The sequence below is a fragment of the Callospermophilus lateralis genome, chromosome 17 (genome assembly GCF_048772815.1).
Source record: "Callospermophilus lateralis isolate mCalLat2 chromosome 17, mCalLat2.hap1, whole genome shotgun sequence".
NCBI classification, from domain to species: Eukaryota; Metazoa; Chordata; class Mammalia; order Rodentia; family Sciuridae; genus Callospermophilus; species Callospermophilus lateralis.
Genome location: NC_135321.1, coordinates 50,341,988 through 50,352,543, shown reverse-complemented (window position 1 = coordinate 50,352,543; position 10,556 = coordinate 50,341,988). Strand labels below are relative to the sequence as shown.

The following is a 10,556-nucleotide window of genomic DNA, read 5'->3' as shown; positions in this document are numbered from 1 at the left end:
ATTATTGGCAAAAATGTACATTCATATCCTTTCCCATTAAAAAAATAAAAATACATTGTTATTTTAATAGACAAAGAAAAATACCATAATGCTTAGATTTATGGAAGAAGAAATTGATAAGGTAATTTTTAAAAGAATAATATGGTCTGACTTGGGAACATAAGAAATTAGTATGGCTTACTCAACCGGTAAAACTTGGAGAATCCCGCAGGGGGACTCATAATCCTAGGTGGCTTATGTTTAGCTGATGTCTGAAGTATTAAATAGACTAAAATTTTCTACTTAATTTGATTGATGAAAAACTATTTGGTATTTTAGTATCCAAATTGAAGAATATATATAAAATATATAAATATAAATATATATAAGCATTATATATATAAAAGCATAAAATAGTTACAGTTGATATTAATAGCCAAATTGTTAATATAAATATGAACTTTAAATAAAGTACTATTCTAGAAATACAGGAAAAAAATGGAGAAATTTGATAACTTTAAAGTGAGACATACAATGATAATTTGAATTCAGAAAATGAGCATTCATCTCCTCTGGGATCATCATTCAACACATATGACCTTTGCCTTAATTTTTTGTTCCCTTGGATAATTAAAGTCAATAGGTGCTTTAAATTAAATATTGAATATATTATTAAAATAATATTCTACATGTTCTTGATTGTTTGCAAAAGTGTTATACCCTTAAAAACCAATAATTGAAGGAAAATTAAATAAAGGAAAGCAAATACTCATAATTTTATTATCATAATAGGTATTGTTAGAATGTAGAGCATGAGGAATCAGATTTTTTTATTAAAAAAAATTGATTAGTCTGTACATCTAAATAGTTTAGAGATGGTAAATAGCTTACATACTCTTTGAAAACTTCTCTAACTTATGATCATGATGCACATCCCAAATTGAACACGGGATTCTTATCACTGAACATATACTGGGATTCATACTTCTTCCCAGAACTCAAAGCATCATTACCAATCAACTGGATTTGGCACTTGAGAAGAAACTTCGTTGTCATCCCTGAAATGGACAATCCTTCCCTTTTAGAAAAGGGAATTGAAAGATAGAGCACATGACTTGGCCCAAATAGCATCACAACTCTGTGACTACATCTGAGAGTGATACCTGTCAGACTGAGTCCTTTACTTCCCAGTTTATATCCCTTTACTATATATTGAATTCTTTAGGGAGTTTGGTATGGAATTCTACACGTAGTATTTATTTAACAAATATTTTGGATGACAGCCTCAATGCTAAGCATAAAATCATTTTTATTAGAAACTAAATAAACCATGATGACTATTACAGAAATCATTATATCATCTTTCTCTATATTCTTTTCAAGTGCAGATTCTGAGATGCTGCTTGCTCTGGGAAAAAGGAGTACTTTAGAGATGGAAAGAAGTACTTTAGGTTGCTGAATGTAACTTTTTTTAAAAAAGATACACATGACAGTAGAGTGTATTTTGACTTATTATACATACATGAAAAATAACTTCCCATTCTCATGGTGGTACATGATGTGGAGTTGCACTGGTTATATATTCATATATCATTGGTTGTTGAATTTTGAGTGTTAACCTTTTATTTTTAGAGAGAGTGGAACTGTACAAATCTGGAAAGGTTTTCTGTGATGGCAAGGATGTTCAAAATGGGAAGTCAAGGTAATGAACTTATAGTCATGTATCCAACTGTAAGTCTATGAAAAAGGGTAGGTATTCATTCCCATTGAATAGAAATAAAATGGAAGGAAGAAAACAACTTGGGGCTAGGGGGAAGGAAAACTGTTAAGTTACAGAGCAGATCAATATTTGTTGTGTGGACAATGTATTGACGAAGGAATGCAAAGTAGGTTAGTGATCAAGATTGGGTGGGGTTAGGAATTTTTTTTTTTAGCTCTGTAGTGATTGTCTTGTTAGTTTTCAGATATCAAACCAGCCTTGAATCTTTGTGATAAGTCCCATTTGGTCACGGTGTACAATTCTTTCCATATGCTGCTGTATTTTTTTCGGTTAGCATTATGTTGAAGGTTTTTTCATCTAGATTTATGGCTTTCTCCCTTTCTCTGGATGTCTTGGTCTGGTTTGGATATCTGAAAAATAATTGCTTCACACAATGAGTTGATAAGTGTTTCCTCTTCTATTTTTGAAAAGCTCATGAAAAATTGGTATTCAATCTTTAAATGTTTAATATAATACAACAGTGAAGCCATCTGGGGCTTGGCTTTTCTTTGTGGGCAATCCTCTTTTTGTTACTAATTCAATCTTTCACTCATTATAACTTGATTCAGATTGCTTATTTCTTCTTGAGTTCATCTTGTTAGTTTGTGTCTTTCTAGGGATTTTGTTTATTCCTTCCGAGTTATCTAATTTGTTTCCAGCCATCATTACTTTGAGTAAATTTCCTGTTCATTTCTCTCCCTCCTTTCTTCCTGGTAATCCCATTAAGTGTATATTGATGCATTCCATGGTGTCCTACATCCCAGAGGCTCTGTTAATTAAAAAGAATTTCCCTCTGATTTTAGCTTGTGAGGTCTCATTAATCTATCTTCAAGTTTCTTAATTCTTTCTTTTTTCTTGTTTCAATCTGGTAAAGAGCCCTCCAGTAATGTTTAAATTTCAGTTATGTCACTTTTGCTATTCAGAATTCAGTTTACTTTTTTCTTATATTTTCTATGTTTATTAATAGTCTCTATTGAATATAACATTGTCATCATACTTTCTTTTGTCTCTTTAATCTTGGTTGAAGTCATTTTCTAATCAACCTAACATCTGGTTCTCTTATAGGCAATTTCTGTTAACTGTTATTTTTTTTCTCATGTGTAAAGAATACTTTCAACTCTCTTTGCACACCTCCTACTTTTATTTTGTTAGAAATTCATAACATATGACAACAATTTGGTACTCATCTCCCTGTCTCCATGGCATCCTTTTCTATTGGTTTAATGATTGGCCAGATTATTGTAGTGATCTCTGTTAAATTCCTGATGTTGTTCTGTACATAGGTGAAATTGAGTAGTCCCATAGTCACCATGGCATGATAGTGGGTGGGTTCACTTCCTCTTTTTCTCTGACCATGCCCAAATATTAAATGTCACTATTTATTTGTAAGCAGATTGCTCTAATGTTTTCAACAATGTCCCAGTATATGAGCGGCTCTAAAAACAATCAAATCAAATTCTATCACCTTTGAAAGAACAATTTGTGAAGTCACTGCTTCATATTTATTCTGACTGTGGGAGCATTCTCTATAGTTGTCTTATTCCTGATTTTCTCCTGAAAATTCCTGGTCAACAATCTTAGCTGCATTTTTGTTAAATTCATAAGTCTGGCCCATTTGCCTTTTACCAGGATCCCCACTGCTCTTGCAAGTACTCTTAGGCATGACTTTATCCAAGTTCTGTTGAAAATAAAGTCAGTTCCTTTAGGAAAAGATTAGCAGCTCTCTGTTTTAGAGCTTGATTCTTCCCCCGACAAACTCTGAACCAGAGCTGTGAGTATATCTGTGGCCAGCTTCTCTTTCTTGACTTCCCTGCTAAAGGAGCAGAGGGGTTGGTGGAAGATGTGGGAAGTGGCCTGATGTCCTCTCAGTTTGTCTCCCTGGGAGTGCAACCCATGAGTCAGGTAACAGTTATCACAGTGCTGTGCCTAAGATGAATACTTTGTTCTATGAATTGGTTATTGTTTTTCAATACATTTGGGAAGTTTCCAGCCATTATTTCTTTGGTGATTTTTTTTCTGCTCATTCATTTCTCTGTTGTCCTCCTGGTAATCCTGCTGTGTGTGTTGATGGTTAACAATACTCTACCTCAGGAAGAAGGGAGCTGCCATTTTTCAGTTATGCTTTCCTGGGCTTTCTCTCAACAATAGGTATCTGGTGGCAGGATGAGGAACACTGATGTTCTGTTACTGCTGGGAGAAAAGCCCTCCAATTGCGACCTGGAAGTGGGTAGAGAGCTCATAAAAATTGCAAATATCCAGAAAACATAAGGAGATTTAACATGTATTAATGTTTTGCCATATTCAGAATTATTTTTCATAAAGAGATAAAATGTCACACAGAAAGTTAAAAATTTCTTTGCATTTATAGAGGATACATTTAAAGTATGTGTGAAACCAAGGAGGGGATATAATACCAGAGATTTTCTAGCATCTGGGCTTGCTGTAGTTCAAGACACAAATTAATCCAGTTTTTAAAATCAATTAACAACACCAACAATTAGAACCACTTCCAACTGCTCTAGCTAATTTGCTGAATCCAGGATCTTTATTAAGTTCACCTCTATCAGTAAGTTTGGCTCTATCTAAAATTATTTTTCATCCCTCTTGTTATGTATACTTTCCCTCTGTTTACTGAGAAACCAACAGTCTGTCAACCATCTTTAAGTGCTCACTTTGACAGCACAGATAGTAAAATTGGAACAATATAGAGAAGATTAGCGTGGCCCCTGTGCAAAGAAGTTATGCAAATTTATGAAGTGTCTATGTTTTTTGATACATGTGTATCTATGTTTACAATAGCACAATTTATAATGACCAAATTATGGAACCAAACTATGTGTCCATCAACAGATGCCTGGATAAAGAAAATGTGGTATTTACATAAAATGAAGTTTTATTCAGGCATAAATAAGAATGGAATTATGTCATTTGCAGGAAAATGAAGGGAGACATTATGCTAAGATTAGCTAGACCCAGAAAGTCAATGTCGTATGTTTTATCTCATATCTGGAAACTGAGAAAAAAATGGAAAGAAAAGGGACCTCATGAAAATAGAAGAGAGACCAGTAGACTAGAGGAAGGGGAATTGAAGAGAGGAGAGGAAGAGGGAAAGCTGTATACACAATAAAACAGACCAAATTGTGCATTGCATACGAATGACTATATCACGATGAATGCCATTATTATGTAAAACTACAATGCACTAATACAAACCAAAACAAGGCCTGTGAAGAGGTGCTCCTGCATCTTTGAAAATCATTGGAATACTTCTCCATAGAGCAAGAAGACTTGGAAGAAGTGCGACAGTTGAAATGAGTTCCTTGATTTCAGTGGGATATGGAATGTCAGGGTAGCAGAGGTCAAGCATGTAAGAGCACTTTAGTAACCTCGTGTAGTTATCTGTGTTATCCAGCTTTCTGTTACTATAACAAGTAACTGTGATAACTACATTATAAAAGGAGGGTGGCCTAATGGACTCCATTGCTTTTATTTTATTTATTTATTTGTTTATTTATTTATTTATTTATGGTGCTGAGAATCAAACCCAGTGCCTCACGCATGCTAGACAAGCACTCTACCACTGAGCCACATCCCTAGCCTCCATTGCTTTTAGACCTGTGGATAAGCAGCACATCATGGAAAGAGCACTTGGTCGAGAGAGATTGCTCACTTTGTGGCCAGGAAGAGAGAGAGAGAGAGAGAGAGAGAGAGAGAGAGAGAAGATGGGGCACCAAAATTCCCTTTGAGGGCACATCCCCAGTGACCTAAGACCTCCCACTAGGGTCCACCTCTTGAAGTTTCCACCACCTCTCAATAGCATCATCCTTGGGATCAAGTCTTTAATACATGGACCTTTGGGGGACATTTAAGATCCAAAATATACATCATCAAAATAGGCATCAGAGGTAACCAGAAATGTTCTGACCTGCATCAATCCTTATCGGTATCTGAGCAAAGGACAAAAGAAGTAGGCCTCCCACTTAGGTTCTATGAAATCTTTATTTAAAAAAAAATCAGTCTGGAGTATAGGAACCTTACTTGGTGAACAGTGATAGAAACGTTCAGAGTTGGGTCAATTGACATACATGGAGCTCCTGAAGAAGGGATTGGTCCTACACCTTGAAGAAGTATCTTACCTTATTAACAGAAGTTTCTTCTTAGCCCTTTCCCAAAAATGTCCATGGCCATTTCTGGGAAAATGAAACTCTCTAGATTGAAATGAAGAGTTTATAGAATTGAACATATACCCCGGGAAAGCAGAATTTTATGGAACACTGATCAGTTTGTGTCTAGTAGGATCAGGTAACAGATGAAATCCCAAAAGGAGTCTAGAGTAAATTGAAATTCACCTTTGTTGTCATCCTCTTGGCTTGTGAGACTATAAATGGAATATATGCTGGAAAAATCTCCAGACTTTCCTCATGACTCATTCACCGGGGGCTGTTTACATAGAAAGTTAAATGGAAGTCTCTGGAGCTCTGTGTCTCCCCAAATAGTAACCAGTAGCAATGCTATAATATTCAGGGGACTTTCAGTTGTATATACTGTTATCAATGAATTAAAAAGAGACTCATTACATTTCCTTTTTTGGCTTGTTGAAAAGATAGATAGGTTTTGGAGGAAAAAAGTGGCTTATCCTAACCTTAATCAAATACTCCAATGGCAGTTCTTGTTCTAGAGTTTTGTTTTGCTTTTTCCTTGAAGAAATCAGCATTTGATTCTTGGGCCCTGATACAAATCTATGGATCTCACAAATGGAATTCTATGTCACAAGCTAGAACAACATGAATTGTTTCTTTTTTCTTTTGGGAGAGCAGGCAGGATGCCTCTACTAGTTCATCTCAGGGATTACATTAAGGCTATGATTCTGTGTCACAATTTAGTTCTGGAGAACCTTAATAATCTCACTTTTCTAATAAAGCTTCATACAGGCTCACTACATTGATGCCATCATATTTGTAGTACCTGTTTTAGTCAGCTTTCATGCTGCTGTGACCAAATATCTGACAAGAACAGCTTAAAGGAGAAAAAGTTTATTTAGGGTTCATGGTTTCAGAGGTCTCAGTTCATTGATGTCTGACTCCTTGGCTCTGGGCCTGACGGGGAGTCCTCACATCATGGGGGAAGGGCCCAGTGGGGGAAACTATTTTGTGCATGTAAGGGTAAGGAAGCAGAGAGAGAGGGAGGGGGAAGGGGCCACAGAGAAGATACACCCTTCTGGGCCACCTGTCAGTGACCCACTTCCTGTAGCCAAATTCCATCTGCCTAAAGTTACCACCCACTCAGTCCATTCAAACTATGATGGACTTGTTAGGTTGTAGGTCTCATAATCTAGTCATTTTACTCTAAATATTCCTGCATTGACAGGAGCTTTTGGGGGAACATCTCATATCCCAACCATTACAGTACCTGAAAAAACAGGAAACAAAGTTATCTTACTTTCAAGACATATTTCTGTCAGAAAATAAAAGATAATTTCCACTAACCAGGTGGGCTGCCCCATCAGTGAAATTTCTGGAATTGCATTCTTCTTTTGGATTTTCTTCCAAAGGTCCCTACAGAGTTAAGACATGGGCCTCTGTAGATTTATGTGTCTATAATCAATCAATCAATCAACCATCATCTCACATTTAGTTTTATTAATTTAACACATTTAATTGGTGACCTAAAGAGCTGCCAACTTTGAGTAGTCAGAGGCCAGAGCTGGGAAGGTACTCCAGTGTATCTAGGCTACATTCCAAACGTCTTTGCCACTTTACTTTTATGAATTAGCTGATTTAATGCTGAAAATATCCCCCTGTAAGATTTGGATACTGAATGGAGCCGTTTCCAGACCTAATACACAGATTACAGTGAAGGTCACAGGATTTTTATGGAAAGCTGTGTCTTGTTTGGTAAGTAACTATTCTTCATTTGAAAAGATGCTTTTTCTTGCTATTGGACCATTTAGATAATAACACTCCATATTTGGTACATGTTTTAGTCAGCCTTTTTGCTGTTGTGACTAAAAAGATCTGACAAGAACAATTTTAGAGCAATAAAAGTTTATTTAAGGGCTCATGGTTTCAGAGGTCTCAGTTCATAGATGGCTGGCTCCATTCTCTGGGGCTTGAGATAAAGCAGTACATCATGGCAGAGGAGTGTGGCAAAGTAAAGTGGCCCAGGACATCACATCAGGAAGCAGATGTGATGAATAAGCTTAGCTCACTAAATATATATCCCAAAGGTGTGCCCCCAATGACCCACCTTCTGTAACCACACCCTACCAGCCTTCAGTTACCATTCAGTTAATCCCTGTCAGGGGATTAATTCACTCATTGGCTTAAGGGTCTCATTACCTAGTCATTTCATCTCTGAACTTTCTTGCATTGTCCCACACGTGAGGTTTTGGGGAACATTTAATATCTAAATCTTAACAGCACATCAACTGATTGCATGGCTTACCCCACCTATCACGCACTATTGCTTGATTCATAAGCACACCTAATTGAACTTCACCGCCAAAGACATGTGTTGTATTCAGTATCAGAGTAGAGAAGGCCCTTAACGCATCAATTCCAGGGACAGGCAGCTTACATTGCCAGCACTATCAACGCTCCCTTAACCCAAATGGAAGTTGTTTTAGAATATTTTAATATGGAAGAAATAAATAAAGCCCTGTTTAAAGGTGACTCTATGTGATACGATGGGATGGTTTTATGTAGAAGCAAACTTCTGTAACCTTATTGTGTCACCTATGGATCATTTTAAGATGAAGTAGAGGAAGAAAATATAACCAGTGGGTACAATTTTGACTGAAACATTTCATTGTTCATTTTTTTTCCTGAATGAATGATATGCAGAAGTGAGAATATGCATTGATTCATGGCGTTGGCTGGCGATTTGTCAAAATGGTCATAGTAAAAGAGGAAAGATTAGAGAATTGTTTGGGGGAGGGAAGTTTGGGGAAGAGTTGTATATTTAGAGTTCTTGGAATAGGTGTACAGTGTCAGAATATCTGAGACCATTTCTTCTCTGCATCACCCACTGAGTAGGATAAAAATGACTGGTCCTTTGAATGTCAGTTGTCTATTTTCCATTTAGACACTTGATCAATATGCTATTGAACAAAGGACTATAGTGGCAGGGTTGGTAATTACAATGAAAACAATAATATGGACCATGGCTTATCAGGTTAATATCAGGCTGATTATCTAATTTTTAAAAATCAGTCAACTCTGAGAACCCAATGTTATTATACACAGGGAATGTTCATTATACTGGATTCTTCCTATAATTGGAGGTAATTATTTTTTTCCTCCTGGTTGTAGACACATATTTTGAACCTGAGTTTACTTTAGCTTACCATCTCCTGAGACATCAGCATGGGTTGACATACTAAATCAAGGCTATGGTTTGGATGTTGGGTGTCCCCTCAATTACATGGGTTTGGAGCTTAGTGCTTCAATGTGACAGGTGGTACAGATCTGAAAGGGGAGGGGTCTCATGGGTGGTCTTTAGGTCATTGAGAGCACTGCCCTGGGAAGGGAACAAGGGTCTCCTGGAGTGAGTTCTCATGAAAGTGCTTGTTATAAAAGCCCAAGTCCAACCCCTGAATTTCATTGTGACCTTCATAGTCTCCCTCCGCCGCTTTATTATAACAATGCAGAATGGGCTGGTACAATGAAGCTATCTCACAAAGCACTGCTTTTGACCAATGGGCTCAGTTTACAATAAGGAATCAGTGCCAGAGGCTGATTCTCATGGCATTCTCTAACTTTACCATATATGCCATCAGATATTTAGCCGATTATGAGAAACTGAGTATTCTGAACTAGCAACAGATAATGCTGTTTTCTTTTATAGTTAGAATATTTAGGAATTAAGGGTTAAAAATGAAGTGATATGTCATAGCATCATATGTCATGATTCACTCACATAATTTTTAAAGTTCCCTACAACTCTAAGCTTTGCAGGTCTATGGTTTTAGAATCCAAGGGAATGCTTTCAACCGTTCATATGTGAAACAATTTCAGTGAACTGGAATCTGCTCTTGCTTCCCAATCACTTTGGAAGAATAGGTAAAACACAATTTTATACTGTTAGTTGGGATAATTGACTCCCTTTATTATGGGAAAAAGAATTTCTAATATAAAATGAGGAAAAGGGTGGTAAACAATGTAAACTAGGGTTTTTGGAATGCTTCCTGGTACTACTATGATCGATTGTAATAGCTTCATAATCAGCTTCACACAGGAAGGGCAGTGAAAAGCTCAGAAGTCTCAAAATGAAGGCTTGATTCGTCCCATTGCATCTAGTTGAGTGGCTGATAAGGGTAAAGGGAAAATGTAATAGGTGGTGAAAGAAAAAAAATCACAAATACCAACTCTAGCCTCATGACTAGTTGCAGAAACAAGGGCTCAGAATGCACACTACTTTTGTGTGAGGCATATGCACACATACGTATGTACACATGTGCATATGTATTTGTCTATTTAATTTGCTTCCTCTCCCACATCATGACTGGTTGTTATCATTGTCATTTGATCACAGGTTTAAGAATATGAAAATTAATAATTATAGACCTAATGGAGAAAAGATACCCAGAGATCCTGGATAAAACTGGATATAAATCTAATAATATTAGCCTTTCTGTTGTATGAGGAATGACTTTAGTGTTTTAGGTAAAACCATTGTTATTGTGTGAATTTCAGTATCAAGGAAGGAAATGTGTTTTTTGGCAGTCTCAAAGCATGAGATACAGTGGGTGTTTGTAAAATTTCCCCTGGCTTCCTGGTAGTTTTGAACTTTGTGAAAGTAAGCTTTTTCTGTGTAACAA

At 36.5% G+C, this 10,556-nt stretch overlaps 1 non-coding gene across 1 annotated transcript; it reads left to right on the top strand.

Annotated features, from left to right (window-relative positions):
• Positions 1–4,402: 4,402 nt before the first annotated feature.
• On the top strand, positions 4,403–4,509 carry LOC143383032 (U6 spliceosomal RNA). The gene has a single exon (XR_013089083.2). It is a non-coding gene; the product is annotated as a U6 spliceosomal RNA (small nuclear RNA).
• The last annotated feature ends 6,047 nt before the right edge of the window (positions 4,510–10,556 follow it).